The sequence below is a fragment of the Notamacropus eugenii genome, chromosome 6 (assembly GCF_028372415.1).
Source record: "Notamacropus eugenii isolate mMacEug1 chromosome 6, mMacEug1.pri_v2, whole genome shotgun sequence".
NCBI lineage: Eukaryota > Metazoa > Chordata > Mammalia > Diprotodontia > Macropodidae > Notamacropus > Notamacropus eugenii.
In genome coordinates, this window is record NC_092877.1 from 250,254,607 (window position 1) to 250,279,149 (window position 24,543).

Below are 24,543 nucleotides of genomic sequence, written 5' to 3' on the forward strand. Positions count from 1 at the left end.
TGTTTGTTTTCCATTAGATGATCTCTTAAGACCCTAAGGAGACACATTGTCTAAGAGTATCTGAGAATGTTTAAGAGGAAAAAATGTATCTTTTGGCATGGTGAAAGTATATAACTACTTACTTGGAGCAGTGATCTCCCAGAAAATTCAGAATAAGTTTCTTGAATGAAGCTTGCTTCACTTACTTAATTCTATGGAGAAACAATAAGCACTGAAAATGGACTTAGAATGTACATGTAGAGTAGATATAGATATAATTTTGTTTATCAAATGTGTCTACTGAGATTTTGAGTCCTGTTGACTTCAATCTCCTCAAAAGTGATAAAGCAGAGTGAATTTAAAAGTAGCTACCTTACAGTTTAAAAATGCCTTCTTCACCAGAATTTTATCATCTTCATTTTTCAGATGTGAAAATGGAAGCAAGTATAAATTTCCCAGATTAACAGAAGAAGTTCAATACTTAAATAACCCCATCTCAGAAAAAAAAAAAATTGAACAAGTCATCAATGAACTCATAAGAAAAAAGTCTCCAGGGCAAGATGGGTTTACAAGTGAATTCTATCAAACTTTTAAAGAACAGCTAATTCCAATACTATACAGACTATTTCAGAAAATTTGTTGAGTCCTACCAAATTCTTTTTATGATACAAATATAGTTCTGATACCAAAACCAGGAAGATCCAAAACAGAGAAAGAAAATTATAGACCAACTTCTCTAATGAATAGAGATGCAAAAATTTCAAATAAGATATTAGCAAAAAGGATATAGTAAACTGTCATGAGAATAATACATTACAATCAATGAAGATTTATATCAGGAATGCAGGAGTAGTTCAATATTTGGAAAACTAACAGCATTATTGATCATATCAACAACAAAACTAACAAACAACCATATGATTATCTCAATAGATGCAGGAAAAGCTTTTGAAAAAAATACAACGTTCATTCCTATTGAAAACACTGAAAAGCATAGGAATAAATGGAGCCTTCCATAAAACAATAAACAGTATCTACCTACAACCATCAGCAAGCATTATAATTAACAAGGATAAGCCAGATGCATTTTCAATAAGATCAGGAGTGAAACAAGGATGTTCGTTATCACCACTGTTATTCAATATGGTACTAGAAATGTTGGCTTTAGCAATAAGAGAAGACAAAGAAATTAAAGGAATTAGAATAGACAAAGAAAAACCTAAGTTACTACTCTTTGCCGATGATATGATGATATACTTAGAGAGTCCCAGAAAATCAAGTAAAAAATTACTTGAAATAACAAACAACTTTGGCAAAGTGACATGTTACAAAACAAACCCAGATAAATTATCTCCATTTCTATATCAAGGGAACTAATGAAAAGAAATGCTAGGGAAGGTGGTCTAGGTCTACCACTTCTCAGATTGCATTATAAAGTAACAATTATCTAAACCAATTGGTACTGCCTAAAAAATACAGAAGTACACCAGTGGAATAGGTTAGGTACTCAAGACACGGAAGTAAATGAATATCACAATCTACTGTTTGACAAACCCAAGACCCCTGCTTCTGGCATAAGAACACACTGTTAGACAAAAATTGCTGGGAAAACTGTATAACAGTGTGGTGGAAACTGGGAAACCATAAACAAGAATAAAGTCCAAATGGATACATGATCTAGGTATAAAGACTGACACTATAAACAAATTAGAGGAGCAAGGAATAATGTATTTGTCAGATTTCTGGAGAATGGACAAATTTTGGACCAAAAAAGAGATAAAGAATGTTAGGAAGTGCAAAATGGATAATTTTGATTGCATTAAATTCAAAAGATTTTGCATAAACAAACATAATGCAACCAAGATTAGGAGGAAAGCAGAAAACTGGGAAAGAATTTTTGCAACTAGTGTCTGTGATAAAGACCTCATTTCTAAAATATATAGAGAACTGAGCCAAATGTATCAGAATATAAGTCATTCCCCAATTTATAAATGATCAAAGGATATGACCAAGCAGTTTTCAGAGGAAGAAATTTAAGCTATCTATCATTATATGGAAAAATGCTCTAAATCACTCTTGATTAAAGAGATGCAAATCAAAAGAATTCTGAGGTACCATATCACATCTATCTGATTGACTTACATGACAGAACAAGGAGATGATAAATTTTGGAGTAGATGTGGGGGAGTTGGAACACTAATTCTTTGTTGGTGGAACTGTGAGCTGAACCAAGCATTCTGGAAAGCAATTTGGAACTATGCCCAAAGGGTTACAAAAATGTACATAACCTTTGATACAGCAATGTTGCTTCTAGGACTGTATCCCAAATAGTTCATAAAAATGAGAAAGGGTCTCACATGTACAAAAATATTTATGGCAACTCTCTTTATGGTGGCCAAGAACTGGAAATTGAGGAGATACCCATCAATTAGGGAATGGCTGAATAAATTATGGTATAGGAAAGCAGTGGAATACTGTGGTGCTATAAGAAATAATGAACAGGAAGACTTCAAAGAGGCCTGGAAAGACTTATATGAACTGATGCTGAGTAAAAGGAGCACAAACAGGAAAACTTTGTACATAGCAACAACCACAATGTACTAGGAATTCTTCTGGTAGACTTAACCCTTCACAGCAATGCAAGGACCTAAAAAATTTCCAGTGGACTCTTGAGGCCAAATGTCTCTCATATGCAGAGAAGTAACTGTGGAATTGGATCACAGAATGAAGCAGACCATTTTCTCTTGTGGTATGTTTTGATTTTTTTCTCATAGTTTCTCCCATTCATTTTAATTCTTCTATGCAACATGACTTAAGTGAAAATGTATTTAATAAGAAGGCATGTGTAGAACCTATATAAGAGGGCACACCGTCTTGGGGAGAGAGAGGGGATGGGGAGGCAAATCTAAGATATATAGGAGTGATTGTCGAAAACTGAAAAATAAATTAACTAAGAAATGGAAGAGAGAGAGAGAGAGAGGACGAGAGAGAGAGAGAGAGAGAATAATTGATTTGCCACAGGACAGAAAATGATAATAAATCATAAGGTCAGACCTGGGGCCTCAGGGAATCAGCAGTTCCAGTCTGAGGTCCAGAGAAGTTAAATGGTTTACCAAGGGTGACAAAGTTTGGAAGTAGCAGAGACTAGGTTCTTACCTAAGTCTTCATTCATCAATGACAATTTATTAATTGCACCCATGCGCAAAGTACTGTGCCAATTACTGGAAAAAATAAAAGGGAAATACTCCCTCCCTTCAAGGAGTTTATACTCCATTTGGGGAGGCAGCACATTGGCACATGCAAATAAATACAAGGTAGTTTATTGGTGGAGTGAAGCAGTGGTACGCCAATAAATGTTTAGATATACACACTCACATATTCAGAACACACTTTTAATTATAATCTGCATTACCAACATTGTCTACCTCATTGCTTTGAGTTGAGACAACCAACAAAAAATAAATCAGGAAATTCCTCCTGATTTGCAGCATTTAACAATCTGAGGTATAAATCCTTGGAACTGAAAATTTAGCAAGGGACTTTTACTCTCCCAAAGCAGCATGATCTGACTCCCATAAGGTAGTAAGATGACTAGCAGCTAGAGGTTAAGGACTGCAACTCTCTCTCTCTCTCTCTCTCTCTCTCTCTCTCTCTCTCTCTCTCTCTCTCTCTCTCTCTCTCTCTCTCTCTTCTCTCTCTCTCTCTCTCTCTCTCTCTCTCTCTCTCTCTCTCTCTCTCTCTCTCTCTCTGTCATGCATAGTACTCAAAACTTCTAAGCCATGTTAGACACGTTGTCCCATTTGAAATTCTCAATAACCTCATGATGTGGTATTATGACTATTTCTCAAATGAGGAAACTGTGGTTCAGAGGAGCTAAGCAACTTGTCCTGCACATAACCAGTAAGAATCAGACGCCAGATGTAAACTCAGTTCTTCCTTGCTCAAGATCCAAAACTCTCTTTCTCTGTCTCTGTCCATATAAACATATACAGTCAGTCTAACTCTATGTATGTATGTTATGTGTGCATACATATATTGGATATATAGTTATTTTTAATGAAGGTGAACAAATGAACATATTGTGAATTATTTCATTTTGAGGAGAAAATCAATATTGTAACCAGTAATTTCTATACAACAACAAACTCAAAATAGTTCTTTTTATAAAACTTTTTTTCTTAATACCATTCGATATAAACTTTGTTTTATAACTGATGATGTACATCTAAATCAATACCTCTGTCAACCGTCCTACTTATTTTGATGTTTGCTTCTACCGAAAAAGTCATCATATTCCTTTTCTGCAAGAACTAAAAATACAGCTAGAAAGAAAGGATTTTCTTTCTTTGAGTTTATGATCCATCTGGATTTTCCTTAATAAATGGTGATTAGAATGGGCAGATAATTTTATCTATATAGCTTACTAAAGTTTCACGAAGTTGGTGATGGGAAATTAATACTTCTAAGCCCATTTTCCCTATAGTATAGATTTAAACATACAATCCCTGCAATGTGTTTTTATTCATACTAATAAATACTAATTATTCAGATAGTCATATTGCTTTATTTTATAGAGACTATCCTTGCAAAAGGCCTGTGACATAGGTACCGCCCAAAAATTTTTTAATGAGAAAGAAACTTGATCAAATGCTCTGGAAATTAAAATGCCATATTCATAGTCACACATAGCTGCTAGATACTGAATTTAAATTTGGACCCAGCTCTTCTGATATCAGTTCTTCTGACTATACCAAAGAGATAATAAATTTATATTCTCTAAAAGAATAAAATAACTTTAAATATCAAGAGACAGGTACATTTGTTAAAATGAATCCCTTTGTTGCTCCTTTGTTCCAGAGACCTTTCAGGGATCCCTATGTTTTTTCCACATCCCCTTCACTGAGCCTGGATCTAGGCTGTTTGCCTATGATTTCTTTGCTGCTGAGATTTTTCAAGTTACAATATATTCTTGAGGGACCAAGACGTCCCATCACACCTTGTCATCTGTGCTTCAGAACAATAACTATGGCTGCCTCTGTCTTTTACTCTATGGTTTTCTTAGGTGCTCTTGAGGACTTTCCTAAAATCAGAATCATTCCAAATGCCAGGTACTGCCATCTCTCTGTATTATCCCACACTTTTGACAGCTCTTGCCTGTAAGGAAACAGCCTCACTATCTGCTATAATTTTGAAGCAGTGCCTTGAAATATGCTATCACCTGCTGCCCTCAAGTAACCTCTCTTCATCCACCAATACTCTGTATGAACTAACTCCTCAATGGTTAGCATATTCAAACCTTGCCACATTTTCCCTGTCTCAGTGATTCTGAACCCTATCCCCAACTACCTATTACACTGAAATAAAATAGCTAGAATTTATAGTACTTTAAGGTTTGTAAAGCACTTTAGATATAGTATCTCATTTGATCCTCACAATAGCCATGTGAGGTAGGTATGACTATTATCCACCTTTTATAGATGAGGAGGTAACCAGAATATAGTAACTTGCCCAGCGTCACATAGTTAATAAATGCCTGAGGCTATAGTTAAATTTAGGGCTTCCTGACTCCAGGTCAAGACTCTAATCCACCTAGCTGCCTCAGATATATTCCTTCTGACAGAATTTCTTGTACCTCCCACTGTGCTCCATAATAAATAAACAGTTTCAATGTAACTTTTTTTTCTTTTCTCTCTCCCTTCATTTCATCGTTGTTGCTGAGACCAAGTTCTCTGCTAATAACAGAGTATCACTGTGCACTTTTTCCAGTACTGTTTGTACTTTTACTTGGACCCCTCATTAGTCAAAGTAAATGACTGTAATATTCCTTATATTCCATTACCATTCATATTAAGCAAGAGAAGTTGGGGAGGAGTTGTTGGGAAGGAGAGAGATTGACAGCCAGGTACTAAAGGTTTTGAAGGAAGGAGAGTGATCTGAGGCCAACAACAGCTATCAGAATCATTATTGGGTGTTAGAAACAAAATAAATGAAACTGAAGGAGGAAGAGTAAGTAAGTAATGATGGTAGAGTAAGAATCTGGAAATGATACTAATACAGAGACATATCAAAGATATTCTTGATGAAGATATGAAAAGGAAAAATCTTTATCAAGAATGTCTACATATTTTTCTCGTTAAAAAATGTTGTTGAAATAAGACAATAAGGATATCAACTGGCAGGTATTGATTTTTCATACATTGGTGCCAATGCAATATTCACAGCATCTACGTTGACCATGAATATCCCAGCATAATTCTGAATCATGAAATACCACAGACTATCCACATGGAAGGCAGAACCAGAACATTTATTCAGACACCAGGAAGCCAAATCCATCATAGTAACCAAGAAATCCATACACAGTAACAGTGCAGAGGACAAAACCATCCCCAAGCCTTACCCCTGCTTGACTTCCCACAAACTAACTCCATTAAACAAATCACAAGCAAGTTTCCCTTAAACAGAATCACAAACAAACTCTTTCACTCATGCTACCCAGGAGCCTGCAACCTTTCCCAGCTATGATTGCTCTCAAAGCTAACTTCCTCTCAGCTCTACTCTAGATCTGCTTCTTCCCGTTTCACCCATTCAACAAACTCCTCCCACCACAGGCGCCCTATGACTCAGACTCATGTAACTCAGGCTTCCATGTGACCCAGGCAGGTTACATGGGCCTATTAAGAAATATGAAAAATTTTCCATTTAAATTACCATTACACATGCCTACCTGTTTTTATTTGTTTTTTTTTAAAAAATATATTTTGGCCTTCCTTCTTTCTTCTGACATATTGAGAATGAATTCTTCAGTGTTTTCAAAATTGTGTCACTTCTTATACTGACCTCCAGTGTGTATCCTTAGTGTAAACCAGTCATTCTTCTCATATTTATTTCCTTCAATGCTGTTTCTAGACTCTCAGGAAGCAAATCTTAGAACTTGATGTTGCAGCACCAATGAGATCTCTCCATGTTACTGGATAGTGAAAGAATTTGCTGGAACACAATAATATTTTTTCTAAAGCTAGCACACATTCCTTTGTGGGGTTTTTGTTTTTTTGGTTTTTGGTTTGTTTTTTTTTTTTTCAATTTCACTATGTCATAAATTATAGGGGGAAGGCAGCAGTACAATCATGCTGCTATTCATTTCTCTCCTATAAGTTTCATTATTACTGATTAAGAAAGCATTAAATAAGAGTCAAAAAGTTTACCTGTTTTACTTTTAAACTTGTTACTCTTTCAAAAATTGATGTCACTGACATACAAAACTAAGGTTTAATCATACATGTATTTAATACTCTTTTCTACATTTATTTCATTAAAGTAAGCAATGTAATAATGAAGACAAAAATAATGTTTGATTACTCACTTATGGAAAGTAGTGAAAAGATTATGAAAATAGGCCTGTTAAAAGTGCAAAAATATAAAGCTCAAAGATTAAATAGTAAATTCTACAGGCAAGGCAGCCTTCATTTGTTTGATTGACTGCCTAATGTGAATTCTGATTCAGTTATGATTTGAACTGTGTCTCTGTCAGAGACTGGGAACCAAAACGTTGTAAGTTTTAAACACTAGGCTTGAAATTTATTATTTGATTCTGCATTTAGAAATAAGATCTACAAGCTCTATCTGGGAAAGAAAACAAAACATATAACATTTCTGAGCAATATTAGGTTGCTGAATATTGAAAATGTGGATTCCAGTAGAGTTAAAAAGGAATATTATTCCAAAACCCAGAACAAGAAAATTAGTTTCAAAAAAAGAAAAATGTTCCATGACCCAAAGGACAAGAATAGTGATTCCATAACACTTTTTACTGCCTATTAATGTCAGTGAAGACATTTTTTACTTAATTCCCTGTCAGCTTTCAGGCATCTTTGAAACTTAGATACTAACTGGTTTAAGCAAAAGTAGTGAGTGTTATTTAGTAAGGGAAATAAACAGGGAATATTTGTCAACAAAATATATGAAGTGGATTTGGTTACTTTTTTTTAATCTAGAAAAATTAAAAGGATTGCCTATATTATTTTTATTTGGTTCTTGTTTATGTTTGTGAATCATAGTAAATTGCAGATAATCTTAGCAATTATGTATATTCACTATTGGAGATGTTCAGGAAGGACTAGCACCTCTATTGGGAGGACTTGCTGAGCCATTTTTAGAGCCACATATCCATCATTATTGTCCACCTTCACCCAACTCTCATCTGTGGCTCCGAGAAGCTATAGCATGCACAGCAGCCACATCCCAGTAAACTGTCTTGGCAGATGAGCCAAACCAGGCCAAAGGTAACCAGAAGTCCTCAAATCTGTTGATGAATTAATGGGGTGTCTATTTAATGCATTTAAAGACTTACCCTAGGGAGTAAATATGAAAAATGTGTTCCAATGGTTATGAAGGTGACTGAAGCAGGTACTGTGGAGCACTTAGAGCTTATTCAGACGTTGAAGATAACAAGGTCATCCACTGCAACATGGGCCATTTCCAGTCATCTTGACTTTTGTCTTGCCATTGGACTTTGATAACTCAGGAAGATGAAGTGAGTGAGGAAGATGGCTTTACACAACTCTGCCCCACTTAAATCAAATTCATATGCAAGTCATCACCAATGATGTCATTGTTCCTCTTCAAAAAATTAAGGAAGAACAACACACCATTACCATGCTACTTTGTTTGCTAACTGGAAAAACCTCCTCCAGTTCTCTGTTTGCATAAATTCAATCCATCATCTAAGGTGGTGCTCACACCCTACATTCACATGACAACTTGTCTGATTGTTTTAACCTATTTTGATTTCTTTCTGCCTTGAGCTCTTATTTCATTTATTACATTGTAATCCATTTCTATGTAATTCCTACAAATATACTGACTTTCTCCAGTTAAAATTCAAGCAATGAATTCATGTCCTACATATTTAATTCTATAGAAAATGATGGACACATAGATGAGTAATTCATTTTTTTCAATTTGTGAGATCACAAATCAAAGCTAGAGAGCCCACATATACTAATCTATTATTTTGTCATTGTAGAGAATTAATCCTAGAAAACAAACAAACAAAAAATTACTCCTAGGGAAGATGAATATTTTCTTCTCCTAGAAAGCATGTAGTGCTAGATGAATTTACTAATTTTATTTTTGAGATGATGAAGGCATTGTGACAAATAGAAAAGGTCCTAGATTTAGTTTTGAAAGACCTGGGCTCAAAATGTGCCTGTGTCTTTTTATATGCTTGCTTTGTCATTATAAACTGCTTTTACATTGGAAATTTCCCTGGGAGTCAGATCTGGTTTCTATTAAATGAGAGTTTCAATTAGATGAAACTTTCAGTTCTAATTTTGTGTGTGTGTGTGTGTGTGTGTGTTTGTGTGTGATATTAGATATGTGCTTCCTATGATTTGCTTATAGCTGAGTTTTAGTTCTGACAAATGGTGAATGCCCAAGTCTCACAAACATTCATGACTATAATTTACACATTTAAAGTTTTCATAGTCTTAGAGAGTAGCCTCAGTCACATAGAGATTTAAATAGTTTCCCACTGTCATGTTGATGGTGTGTATCAAAGGCAGGAATTAAACACAGGCCTTCCTAACTCCATGGCCAGGTTTCTCTTCACTTTGCCAAGTTGTCTTTCACTTAATCAATTACCATTTCATGTTCATTCTATCAATAAGGAAACAATACAGTAAAAAAAAAATGAATTTTTTTTCATGGTTAAGGAAAGTGTCTTTTGCTAAATATTTTTCATTTTGTTCCAGTCCAGAGTCTGAAAACTTGAATGACCTAAGTTAGGTGTGACCCAAAACAGGTTAAAATGATTGAATTGTTGGTTTTATCCCATCTATTTGTTGGTTCTATTCCCCTAGAATTTATTTTGATTCATATTTTAAAATTGTTTAGATAGGAACTTGAGAGAGCTCAGGTGCATCCAAGCCTTTATTCTGCCATCTTTCTGTTTTTTTTTTTTTTTTCAAAGAATACCTTGTATCAGATACTTAAACTAGATCTTTATTTGGTAACTACAAAATTGTTTTCCCTCCTTATTTCACACTGAGGGGAAAAACAAAGCAAAAACAGTAAACATTTCTCTGAAGAACTGGTAATGTAATACCATTTTTTTCAAAACAAGCATTGTTAAGAGATTGCCCAAAAAATGTTTTTTTTTTTCATTCTGTTGGGCAATCTCTTAACAATCCTCATAAGGGTTATATTTTATCACTAAAATAAATAATAATGTAAGAAACAGAAAATATCAATAAATTTTATACCTAGATCATGTACCCATTTGGACTTTATTCTTATGTATGGTGTCAGGCATGAGTTTATGCCTAGTTTCAGCCACACTGTTATCCAGTTTTCCCAGCAATTTTTGTCGAATAGTGAGTTCTTATCCCAGAAGCTGGGGTCCTTGGGTTTATCAAACAGGAGGTTGTTATATTTCTTGCCTACTGTGTCTTGAGTGCCAAGTCTATTCCACTTGTGTACCCTTCTTTTTCTTAGCCAATACCAAGTGATTTTGATAATTACTGCTTTATAGCACAATTTCAGGTCTGATAGTGCTAGGCCACCTTCCCTAGCATTTTTTTTCCTTAGTCCCTTTGATATTCTGGACGTTTTGTTCTTCCAGGTGAATTTTGATATTATTTTATCCAACTCTAGAAAATAACTATCTGATAGTTTAATTGGTATGGCACTAAATAAGTAAATTAATTTAGGTAGAATTGTCATTTTTATTATATTACCTCTGCCTACCCATGAGCAATTGACATTTTTCCACTTACTTAAATCTGACTTTATTTGTGCAAAAAGTGTCTTGTAGTTGTGTTCATATAGTCCCTGGGTTTGTTTTGCCAGGTAAACTCCCAAGTATTTTATAGTGTCTACCCTACCTTTAAAAGGGATTTCTCTTTCTATCTCTTGCTGTTGGACTTTGTTGCTAATATATAGAAATGCAGAAGATTTGTGTGGGTTTATTTTGTAACTTGTAACTTTGCCAAAGTTGTTTATTATTTCAAGTAGTTTTTTACTTGAGTCTCTGGGATTCTCTAAGTATATCATCATACCATCTGCAAAGAGTGATAACTTAATTTCTTCTTTGCCTGTTCTTATTCCTTCAGTTTCTTTACCTTGTGTAATTGCTACAGCTAACATTTCTAGTATCATATTGAATAATAGAGGTGATAACGGACATCCTTGTTTCACCCCTGATCTTAATGGAAATGCATCTATCTTATGCCCATTGCATATAATGCTTGCTGAAGGTTTTAGGTAGATACTGCTTATTATTTTATGGAAAGTTCCCTTTATTCCTATGTTCTCCAGCATTTTTAATAGGAATAGGTGTTGCATTTTGTCCAAAGCTTTTCCTGCATCTACTGAGATAATCATGCGGTTTTTGTTAGTTTTGTTGTTGATATGATCGATAATGCTAATAGTATTCCCTATATTGAACCAGCCCTGCATTCCTGGTATGAATCCTACCTGATCATAGTGTATTATTTTCATGATGAGATGCTGTATTCATTTTTGCTAAAATCTTATTTAAAATTTTTGCGTCTATATTCATTAGAGTAATTAGTCTATTATTGTCTTTCTCTGTTTTGTCTCTTCCTGGTTAAGATATCAAAACCATATTTGTATCATAGAAAGAATTTTGGAGGACTTCTTCTTCCCCAATTTTCAAAAAATAGTCTATATAGTATTGGAATTAACTGTTCTTTAAATGTTTGATAGAATTCACTTGTGAATCCCTCTGGCCCTGGAGATTTTTTCCTAGGGAGTTCATTGATGGCTTGTTCAATTTCTTTTTCTGAGATGGGGTTGTTTAAGTATCCAACTTCCTCTTCTGTTAATCTGGGCAATTTGTATTTTTTTAAAATACTCATCCATCTCATTTAGATTATCAAATTTGTGGGCATAAAGTTGGGCAAAGTCATTTCTAATTATTGTTTTAATTTCTTCCTCATTGGAGGTGAGTTCACCACTTTCATTTTTAATATTAGTAATTTGATTTTCTTCTTTCTTTTTTTAATCAAATTGACCAAAGATTTATCAATTTTATTAGTTTTTTCATAAAATGAACTACTGGTTTAATTATTAATTCAATAGCTTTCTTAATTTCAATTTTATTAATCTCTCCTTTGGTTTTCAGTATTTCTAATTTAGTATTTACTTGGGGATTTTCAATTTGTTCTTTTTCTAGCTTTCTCAGCTGCATGCCAAAGTCACTGATCTCCTCTTTCTCTATTTTATTTATGTAGGCATTCACAGATATAAAACTTCCCCTAAGAACTGCTTTTGCAGTGTCCCATAAGATTTGGTAGGTTATCTCATTACTGTCATTCTTTTGAATGACAGTTGTTGAGTGTTTCTATGATTTCTTTTTTAACCCACTCCTTCTTTAGGATTAGATTGTTTAGTTTCCAATTGATTTTTGGTTTATCTTTCCATGGCTTTTAATTACATATAATTTTTACTGCATTGTGATCTGAGAAGGATGCATTGATTATCTCTGCCTTCCTGCACTGGATTATGAGATTTTTATTTCCTAGTACATGGTCAATTTTTGTAAATGTGCCATGTACCACTGAGAAAAAGGTATATTCCTTTCAATTCCCATTCAATTTTCTTCAGATTTCTATCATATCTACTTTATCCAGACTTTCATTTACTTCCTTAAGCTCGTTCTTATTTATTTTGAGGTTAGATTTACCAAGTTCTGAGAGGGGGATGTTGAGGTCTCCCACTAGTATAGTTTTGTTGTCAGTTTCTTCCTTCAACTCCCCCAACTTCTCCTCTAAGTATTCCGATGCTATACCACTTGGAGCATACATCTTTAGTAACGATATTGCTTCATTTTCTATGGTGCCTTTTAGCAGAATATAGTTTCCATCCTTATCTCTTTTGATTAGATCTATTTCTGCTTCTGCTTTGCCTGAGATTAGGATTGCTAGTCCTGCTTTTCTTACATCAGCTGAAGCACAATATATTCTGCTCCAACCTTTGACTTTTATCCTGTGTTTATCCCCCCATTTCATATGTGTTTCCTGTAAACAACACATTGTTGAATTATGGCTTTTAATCCATTCTGCCATCCATCTCCGTTTTATGGGAGAGTTCATTCCATTCACATTCATAGTTATGATTACAGTCTGTGTATTTCACTCCATCCTCTTTCCCACCATTTGTGCTTTTAACTTTCCTGTCTCCCTTTCCCTCCTCAATAGTATTTACTTTTCACTGCCTCCTTCTGCAGCCTTCCCTTCCAATTTTAGCTCCCCTCCCTTTTACTCCCCTTTACCCTTATTGCTTCTTCCTTCCCCTTTAGCTTCCCTCCCCTTTCTTCCCCCTTCCCCCCTACTGCTTATAGAGCTAGTTAGGATTATCTACTTAAGTTTATTATTTCCTCCTTGAAACAAATCAGATGAGAGTACATCTCAAACAATGCTTATTGCCCTCCCCTCTTTCCCTCTACTATAATTTTGTACTTCTTCCTGTGATATAATTTGCCATTTTCTGCTTCCACCTTTTCACATCTCCTGTTATAATCCCTTCTCAAACTTAAATCACATTTTTAACATGACATCATTTACTTTATACCTGTTCCCTCTATGTATATCTCTTTTATATTTCATAACAGATGCACAATTCTCAAGATTAACAGGTATCATCTTTCCTTATAGGGAGGTAAACAGTTTGCCCAAATTGAGTAACAAGTCGCTTGTCTCCCCCCACTCCCGTTTACTTTTTTATGATTCTCTGGAGACCTGCATTTGAAGATCAAATTGTCTATTAAGTTCTGGCATTTTGGTCAGGAAGCCCTTACTTTTTTGAATGACTTTCTCCTTGCCTGAAATGTTATGCTGAACTTTGCTTGGTAGTTGATCCTTGGTTGTAGTCCCAACTCCTTTGCCTTATGGAATATTGGATTCCAATTCCTTTGATCTTTTAATGTAGAAGCTGCAAGGTCCTGATTGTAACTCCTTGATATTTGAATTGTTTCTTTCTGGCTACCTGTAGTATTTTCTCCTTCACTTGATAGTTCTGGAATTTGGCAACGATATTTCTTTGGGTTTTGAGTTTGGGACCTCTTTCAGGAGGGGAACGGTGGATTCTTTCAATGACTATTTTGCCCTCTGAATCTGGCACTTCTGGGCAGTTTTCCTTGGTGATTTCCTGCAAGATATTGTCCAGAATCTGTTTTCCATCATGGCTTTCTGGCAGGCCAATAATTCTTAAATTTGCTCTCCTGGATCTCTTTTCCAGGTGAGTTGTTTTTCCAATTATATATTTTACATTTTGTTGTATGTTTTCATTCTTTAGATTTTGTTTGATTGATGCTTGCTGCCTCATTGTGTCATTAGTTTCTACTTGCTGAATTCTAATCTTTATCAAATTGTTTTCTTCGGTTAACTTTTGCATCTCCTTTTCCATGTGTCCAATTTTTCCTTTTAAGGTGTTATTTTATCCAGTTAATTTTTGTACCTTCTTTTCTATTTGCCCAATTTTCCCAATTAGGTTTTGTGTTTCTTTTTCCATTTGAACAACCGTTTCTTTTAGGGAGTTATTTTCTCCAGTTAATTTTTGAATTTCCTTTTCCATTTGTTCAATTTTCCTTTTCAAAGAGATGTTCTAATCAGTGAATTCTTTTCTTATAATTTTAAAATCATTGGCCAGTTTATCTTTTATTTCCTTCTTCAGCTGTTCCAGGAGAGCTGCTTGTGCTTGTGAGCAGTTCTTAGTCCCTTCTGAAGTTTCAGATGGAAGTATAGTCTCAGCTCTGACCTCTTTGGTGTTTGTGTTTTGGTCCTTATCCCCACAGAAAGATTCTTGATTTTTTCACCGTTATTTTGCTTTTTTTAATTCATGATGTCAATTGTGTGTTGTTGCTTCTGGTTCTTTCAGTTAGACGCTACAGAACTTTGTGTTGAGCTGACATGTGAAAAAGCTAAAAGCAGGTTTTTGTTTTGTGTTTCCCTGATCAGCCCTGGAGTTAGCCTGTTAAGTGTAGTGGAGGAATGGTCTGGTCACAGGAGATCTCCTCAGCTGAAATGAGGTAAAGGCAATCTCAGGGGATGGTGATCCCAGCTGCCCTATTGTCTTCCTGTTTTCCCTGGAGTGCTGAGGCATGCCTAGATACTAGTGCTAGTTCCCACCCCTTCTGGGGCTCCTCTCCTGGGGCTTAGGCTTACCTGGGTCCTAGTGCGAGTTTTCTTTGTCCTGGGTCCTCTGTCCTTCTGGTTTCCCTTGGCCATGGTAGGAGGAATCCCCCTTAGCTATTTTCCTAGCCTCAGGTGTTATGAGACTATTTGCCCCTCTGCTGTTCCAGGATTTTTCTGAGGAAATATTTTATGATTTTTTCAGGGTCATCAAGTGGGGAGGAGAGAGCATTTACTGATCACTCCACCATCCTGGCTACCAAAAGTTCAAGTAGGTGACTTATTGATGTTTAATCTTCAGACTGAAAGTCTCAGGAGCTGCTGCACTCATATCTGGCTCTCAGCGTCTCTCACTGGCTCAGCTGAACTCTCGCCCTCAGTGATGCTCTGCTGGTTCCCCCTGCTGCTTTCAGGTTTTCTGGGAACCTTCCACTCCACTGCACTGGATGCGCTGCACTGTGCACTGTGGGCACACCCCTGTGGAACAGATCCTTCCCATGGACCTTCCAATCTGTCCTGGGCTCCGAATCTGCCAAAGTCAGTCTTCCACTGAATTCCAAACCCCCAAAATTGGGTCAGATTCTCCTTTCAGAGGTATCCAAAGGAGTTTGTCTAAGAGCTAAGGTGAGTAGTTACTCTCACTCCGCCATCTTGGCCAATTCTAATTTTTGAGGAATTATTTTCTTCAATTATTTTTTGTATCTCCTTTTCCATTTTGCCTATTCTAATTTTTAAGGATTTTTTTTCTGATTCAGTAGATTGTTTGTTTTTTTTTTCCCTAAAATTTGATCAATTCTATTTTTTAAGGAGTTGTTTTCTTCAGTTTTTCTTTGGGGAAAGGGGTGTTCCTTTTCCAAGCTGCTCACTTTTTTTCTCATGATTCTTTGGCATAACACTCATTTCTTTTCAAATTTTTCTTCTGCCTCTCTTACTTGATTTTTAAAATACTTTTTGAGTTTTTTCAAGAAGAGATTTTAGGCTTGAGACCAACTCGTAGACCTCTTTGAGGCTTCTTCACATATAGGCATTTTGACATTGTTGTCCTCTTCTCAGTCTGTGTTCTGATCTTCCCTGTTTCCATAGCACCTTTCTATTGGCAGAGATCTTTTTGTTTATTTATGCTCAATTTCTGGACTATTTCATGACTTTTAAAGTTGAGCTTTGGTCCTGGGGTACAAGGGACAGTGTCTCAAACTTCATGTGCTGGGATCCAGGGTCCTAGTCACTGACTTTCTGTGCCAGTGTCTCTGGGGCTAGCATCTTGCTCACTGAAATATGCTCACTGGTCTAGTCATGTCTTCTGTGCCCATGGTTTCAGGACTGGCAGTTTGCATGGGCTGGGTCTAGGAGACTAACAGCTTACCTCCTATTTCAGCAGCCTGTTGAACTAGGACATAGGACCTCAGTTGTTGATCAGTGCTGTGCCTGAGAGCCTTCCCCTGGCTTGATCTGACATCACCTGCACTGGGTGGCCATTCCATTTTACCCAAGGTTCACAAATTTTGTCTGAAATTCTTCTAAGTTATCTTGGAATGGAAAAAAAATAATTTGGGCTTGAGGAGGGAGTGGCTCTGTCATACTAGAATTGGTTTTCAGACTTGATTTAACATTATTTCTGAAGGAAATGGAAGAGACCTCAGGTTACCCCTTGACTTTTCTCCACCATCTTTGCTCTTCCTCTTAGAATCCTAGAGAATTAACTAAAAACTATTTGAAATAAATAACAACTTCAACAAAGTTGCAGGATATAAAATAACACCTCTGAATCAGCATTTTTATATATTACGAGCAAGGCACAGCAGCAAGAGATTCCTTTTAAAATAATTGCAAACAACATAAAATACTTAGAAGTCTACTTGCCAAGATAAATCCAGGAACTATATTAGCACAATTACAAAACACTTCTCAGACACATAAAGTCAGATTTAAACTGGAAAGATATATTATTTGCTTATTCATAGGCTGCCAATATAATAAAAATGACAATATTACCTAAATAAATTTTCTTATTCAGGGTCATACTTATCAAACTTCCAAAAAATTATTTTATAGAACTACAAAAGCTAATCACAAAATTCATCTATAAGAACAAAAGGTCTAGAATATTAGGAGAATTAATGAAAAAATGTTAAGGAAGGTGACTCAATATTAGCAGATCTCAAACTGTATTAAAAGTGGTAATCAAAACAATCTGGTACTGGGAAATAAATTAGTGGATCAGTGGAATAGATTAGGTATACAATTTACAGTACAAAAATGACCACATTTCCCTATTGTTAGATAAACACAAAGATCCCAGCTTTTTAATACAACAATTCAGTATTTGACAAAAACTGCTAAGAAAACAGGAAAGAAGTTTGGCCAAAAAAAGGAAAAGAAAAGAAAGAAAAAGAAAGTTATATGTAAACCAACATCTCATATTCTCTGTCAAAATGGGGTTAAAATGATTACATGATTTAGGCAAAAAAAATGGTATTAGAAAAAGTGAATTGGGGAGCATGTAAAATTTCACCTGTCAGACCTATTGATAAAGGAAGAATTAATGACCAAAGAAAGAGACATTATGGAATATAGTATGGACAATTTTAACATATAAAATTTAAAAGATTTTGCATAAACAAAACCACTGTAATCAAAATTTCATGAAAAGTAGAAAACTAGGGAAAAAATTACAGGAACTTTCTCTGATAAAGGCTTCATTTCTAAAATATATAGAGAACTGTAGTGGGTAAAAGATAAAATAACTGAGTCAACCAAGATCTGAGTTTCTGAGCATATCAATTTATTAAGCAATGCATGCTAATCAAATAACAAATTGGGACAAGGCCTCTTCAACTTAGGCCCTGGATCCCAAACACAAGGGAGACATATTTTTATACGCTAAAAACAAAATTAAAAAAAAATGTAAGCTGTGCTACAATATCAGGTAACAAGATTTCTAATTGGAAGACATATTACAGTCTTTCTGAGTTAAGAGGCAGAATGAATGAATTTCAAGAGTCAGGAAGGAGGAGAAATGCTGGGGCAGTTCCCTGAAATCAGAAAACAAGCAACTATCCCCCACAAAACAAAACAAAAAGAGAAGCAGAACAAGGAAACGGTAACTGATTTGATCAGTACAGTGTCAGTTTTCAAAGAAAACATATGTATTTCTTGATTTGCATAATCATGAGAAAACTCCTTCCATCAATTTTTCAATCTGAATTTGACTTGGTTTTTGGTCACCATAGCCTATAAACTTAGGTAAGCATCTCTCAGTAACAGGTAGAGGTGGTCCAGATTCTAGGCCATTCAGGGCTAGGTTCAAGCAATGCAATAAAGTTTTCTCATAATTTCCATAACTGAATAGGATTTTCCCTCAACACTGCAATTTGAATAGACCCATAATTGAATAGAATGGGAACTGAACTAGAGCCAGAATTGTACCATAAGATTGAGTCAGTATAGTTTACTCAATTCTCATAATTCCCTCAGAAAAGAGTCAAATTTATCAGAATATAAGTCACTCTTCATTTGATATATGTCCAAAGGATACGAACTGCAGTTTTCAGAAGAACTAATCAAAGCTATCTATAGTCTCTAAATCACTATTTGTTATTGTTTTTCAGTCATTTTTTAGTCATATTTCACTCTTGTGACCCCATTTGGGATTTTCTTGGGAAAGATACTGGAGTGGTTTGTCATTTCCCTTTCCATCTCATTTTACAAATGATGAAACTGAAGCAAAAAGGTTAAGTGATCTGGCCAGGATCTGTGTCTGTGGTTAGATTTCAGCTCAGGAAAATGAGTCTTTCTGACTCCAGGCTAAGTACTCTATCCTCTGTATCCTCTGTGCCACGAAAGTACCCGTACTATTAATTAAAGACTTACAAATTAAAACACCACTGAGGTACCAACACACACCTTTCAGATTAGCTGATATGACAGAAAAGGAAAATGGCAAGTGTTAGAAGGGATGTTCTACACTAATGCATTATTGGTGGTGTTGTGAACTGATACAACCATTCTGAAAGAGCAATTTGGAACTGTGCAACTGAGTGTGTGTATTGGCACAGAAATATTGCTACTAGACCTATATACCAGGAGATGAAAAACAAAAGGAAAAGAACGCACAGGTAGAAAATATTTGTAGCAGCTCTTTTTTTGTGGTGGCAAACAATCAGAAATTGAGGGTATGCCCATCCTGGGAATAACTACACAAGTTGTGGTATATGATTGTAATGGATCATTATTGTGCCATAAGAAATGAGCAGGATGCTTTCAGAAAAATCTGGGAAGACATATAAACTGATACAAAGTGAAATAAGCAGAGTCAGTATATCATTGTGCACAATAACAATGATGATCAACTGCAAATGACTTAGCTATTTTCAAGAATATGATGATCCATGATAATTCCTAAGGACTTATGATCAAAAATGCTATCCACCTTCAGAGAAAGATTGGTGGAGTCTAAATGGAGATCAAATCATGAATTTTTTAAACTTTATTTTTATTTTTGGGTATAGTTTTTCTTTCAGAACATAGTGCCAAATATAGAAAAATGAATTGCATGACTGCTCATGTAAAATCTATTTCAAATTGCTTGCTTCTTGAGGAGTTGGGAAGAAAATAAGGGCACAATTCAAATTTGACCAAAAATTTTAAAGTCTTAAGATTGCTTTTACTTATATTTTGAAAACAATAAAAATTTTTACTTGCTAATAGTTGAGTTTTACCTTTGAGAAAAACTATATCCCCAATTTTCACAAATTTTTATAGCTATAATTATCATATTTAAAGACTCCAAAATGATGTCTAGGTTTTGTTTTCTGTTGTATGTGTGTGTTGTTAGAGTTTTTGTTATTTGTTTCTTTTTTTATTCTTTCATTTTATCTCAGTGCTTTCAACCTGTAATCTTTGAGTCTAGAATCCACTTAGGTCATTTCCTTTTTTTTTTTTTTTTTTAGGAGGGTCCTCTAGGTGGAACAGTGGATAGAGTGCCAGGCTTGGAGACAGGAAGACTCCTCTTCCTGAGTTCAAACCTGATCTCAGACACTCACTATATGTGACCCTAAATAATTCACTTAATACTATTTGTTTCATTTTCCTCATCTGTAAAACATGAACTGGAGAATGAAATTTATTTTATATATAATTTGAAAAAAATCAAATATAAAAATTTTTACTTGCTAATAGATGAGTTTTAGTTCTAACAAAGAACTTCATCTCTAAGTTTCACAAATGTTGAAACCCAAATTAACACACTTAAAAATTTTAAAATGACACCTGGTACTTTTATTTTTTGCTTTCAAACATCAGTCTTTGAGTCCAGAATATAGTAAGATATTGGCCTTTTTAAAAATAAAATATAAACTCTTCCTATTTCAAAGTTTTGTCACTCTAATAAATGCATTAATTTTTTGTAAAATGTTAGTTACTTATATGTTCCAACTCTTTGAAAATATTTTATACCCTATATCTCTGGAACATATTATATATGTATATATATACACATATATATGTATGTATGTATGTATCTTTTCTCCATCATTTTCCTATTTTAGCTGAGGTTTTTATCTTTTTTTTTATTTGGATGGGGGAAGGCAAGGCAAGTGGGGATAAGTGACTTGCCCAAGGTCACATATCTGGTAAGTGTCAAGTGTCTGAGGTCAGATTTGAACTCATGTACTCCTGACTCCAGGATCAGTGCTGGATTCACTGCACCACCTATATGCCTCTTAACTGAGTTTTACTGAAGAGACTATTAAATCCTTGCATTCTTGGAACTCAAACTTGCTAAAGCATAGTATGAGTTGATCTACTAGTGCTAGGTTCATAAAGAGCCTGACTGGTTTAAACTTTTGGTGTGGATAATTGGAACTTGATTGTATTTTCCAGGTGTTTCTTTACTGTGTGATAAAATATTAATCTTATAAACAGTTTTTCACATCTGTTATGAAACAGAATCACAAATGCCTTTGGGAATCTTCCTCTGGAGAGTAGATTGTAAGAGAGAAGAGCTCTCTCTTCCCCGGTGACTTCTGTGACCCCATTCTAAAGTAATAGTCTACTGCAAGAGACAGCTAACCACATTTCTGTTATAATATTTTGTAGCCTACTATTGATTTAAAATATTCATTCTGGTAGAATTTGGACATATGACTGTAAAGCAGATCCTCTCACCTCTATATACAATCATTTGAGTTCTCTAAATTTTTTACCATTTCATGATAGTGTTTAAATCTCATTTCTAAAAGCTTAATTTCCATAAAAATCTTTTGAATCGGGTTATAAAAACAAAAGTTATACAAATTACAGTATAGATCTGAAACAGTTATTCAGATACAGAGTATTTGAAGAAATACTCTCCTATTCAAGGAAAGTTATAGGTGTGCCACATCTACCTTTATCAAATTCATGTGATACCACAGGATTTCAATTATAACCCATAGAAAATCATGTTTTCTACATGTGTGCTTTAAAACACTTGCTTTACAGGTTCCTTCCTTACAAGATGAGTCCAGATATATTTTCACAACATAGTTATCTAGTTCATTTGTTCCACGTAGATAGAATCTAAAAGTGTCAACATTTGACATTTCCCTATTACCCCTTGTACACTTTCAGGCTTTTTCAGGTATGAAATAAAAATGGCATTTATTTATAAAGTAAAAGATATGAAAAGACTTTGTACCTGAGTCCTTAGAGTCAAGAATTCTTTCCTCCTTCTGTGGTCACCCTCCCATAATCCTATAAATTCCTTGTAACTTTCAGTGCTTTTGTGACTTGAACTCCATGATGAAAGATTATCAGGGTTTGCGACTAGAGAAGATAACTGCCCCCCTACTCACACACACATACACACACACACATTTCTCATAACCTATTGCCATCAGTTTACTTCTGGCATGTATCTATTCCTTTACATTCAGTGTTCCTCATTTCTGCAGACACCATGTTAGTTTGCTCCAAGGTGAAGCTTTTTCAAGCAGCAGACAAATTAAAACATTTACAATGGTGAATAAACTGATAGTCTTAAATGTATTTTACCCTCTGCAGGACAGATAGTTCCAAGTGATCTGAAATATCCTATTATTTTATATCCAGCTCCTTCAGTCCCTCCATATACAAAAATAGGTTTCTCAGATTTTCTTAAGATACTATCTGAAACTTCTTTTGATCTACTTTGTATATATATATATATATATATATATATATATATATATATATATATATATATATATGTATATATATATATATATATATATATATATATATATATATTATACACACATTATTGTTTAATAGTTTTTCTCCTGGTAGAGTATTTATTCCTTGACAACATGGGCTATGTTTTTACTCCCCAACATTTGGCATAGTCCTTGACACAAAGTTAGAGCTGAATAAATAGTTGTTGATTTGACTGGCTTCTCATGCTACTAAATCAAGTTCATATTTTCTTCTTCTGGCTAACTTAGTGTAAATCTCTCCTGTTTAAAATCCCCTACCATCCCCTACTGCCTGGTCAATGTACCTCCATTAATTGAATACTGCCATATGTTGTTTTAGAGAGTTTAAAAAATTCTCCAAACCTTCATTTGTCTTTAACCTTCTACCTTATACCAGGGCATCTAGGACAGGTTGTGCAAATTTTGTTGGCTGTTTTCCAAAGAAGAGAGAGTTCTGTGGCAGTTCCCAGAAGTGGCATCTGTGATTAAGAACAACCTAAACTGATAGGGAAGGTTCATGTCCCTGACATATATTGATTTATAATACATGTATCTCATTGTGCTGCATGAAACCAAAAGTAGGTGCTATCCTTAATCATAGATTCCAGTTTTAAACCTGACTCCAATTAAACTCTACATTACTTGCTTATATAGTTACTCTCAGTAATACTTCCTTTGTCCAAACCATTTTACTAGTAGAAATTTCCCTTTTTTAATCAATAACACTGGAAGTGAGCAATGATCTACCCTAATCATTGCTGTCTTTCTATAATTACTTTGGCTGTCTACCCAACTACCACCTAGAATGACCATGAAATATTGGCTATATTTGATCATTACTTCTCCTGAACATTCTCCTTTTTAGACCACAACTGGAACATTGTGCTTGGTTCTAGTTAGTATATTTTAGGGAAGGCATTGCCAAGATGGAACACATTCAGAATAAGATGAACAACATTATGAGGGCCGTGACTGCTATATCATTTAAGCATTGGTTGAAAGAAATGAGGTTATTTAGCCTGGTGAAGAAATCTTAGACTTCGAAATCTATTATGAAGAAGGGAAGAAATTTGTTCTGCTTGGACCCAGAGGGTAGAACTAGGAACAGTCAGTGGGAGTAAGAAAGGAAGCATATTTTAGAAAGAAAAATGTTAATAATTAGGATTGTACAAAGTGCAGTTACTCATATCTGAAGGTAATGAATTCTCCATTGTTTCAGTAGGACCAGGAGAAATTTGTAGAAAATAATACGGAGGGGATTCTTGCTATAATATGGATTAGTTTAGATAAAATTTAATGCCCCTTCCAAATGTGAGACTTCATGCTTATATGAAATTTGGAAAATTCCCTGGGATTTTTGGTTGAAAAAGTTCAGTGCTTGAGCTTGGAAATTACGCAGCTCTTCCAGGAGTATCCTTGGTAAAGTTAAAATACCATTAAGAAGAATCATGAATTGATCTGACAATGAGTATGGTAATCTGACTTTCTGAACTTTTCATTACTTGGCACTGGGTAAGCCAAAGATAAAAATTTTATTAACCCACAACAAAAGACGAAGTGTGTAGTGAGAGAGGCGACAGTATATAGGAAAGCAGTAATAGTGATAACAATTCGATACAGTGGTAAGAGAAAGAATGTACTCCCCCTGAAAATCTGTCCCACAGCTTCACAGGTGCTGTGTTGACATAAAAAGTGTATCTTGCTTGTGTGAGACAGTAAGTTTATTTTACATGATTTAGACTAACAGAGGCACATGACATAAAGAATTCCCTCCCATCTGGGGTAGTGGTGCTCTTGAGAAAAACCTAGTTGTCTCATTCAAACTAAAGATCTTGAGAGGTCTTCAAATAACAGTGACCTGCTAGATCTTGAAATATGTCTGACCTTTTTATATTCAGTTATAATCAGCCCCAAACCTCAGAGGGTCTCTGGAACACTCCCTTATACTTTCAAGATAGTAACATTCATTGCCTGATTTGTACATGTAGTCTATTTAAGATAAAAAATGCCTAAATCATGGAGTGATCTTGAAGATTCCAAAAGTCTCCTCAGAATTTAAGGATATGAGATGCCAGGTTCCAAAATAGCTACTGGGTGCTATGTTTCCTCTTCCAGTTGAAGGCTGACTAGAAAATCTGGAATAAACTCAACTGAACTTTTGGCAGTGTCTGAAATAATTTGCTAATGTGATCAGCAACTGT

At 35.0% G+C, this 24,543-nt stretch overlaps 1 long non-coding RNA gene across 1 annotated transcript in view; it reads right to left on the bottom strand.

Moving 5' to 3' along the window:
- Nucleotides 1–8,503, bottom strand: part of LOC140512792 (uncharacterized) — a 60,786-nt gene extending 52,283 nt beyond the window's left edge. Inside the window, exons 1-2 of the long non-coding RNA XR_011969917.1 lie at nt 8,330–8,503; nt 6,820–6,969 (exon numbers count right to left, since the gene is read on the bottom strand). This is a non-coding gene — a long non-coding RNA (uncharacterized lncRNA). The remainder of the gene's footprint in view (nt 1–6,819; nt 6,970–8,329) is intronic.
- Between the last annotated feature and the right edge of the window lie 16,040 nt (nt 8,504–24,543).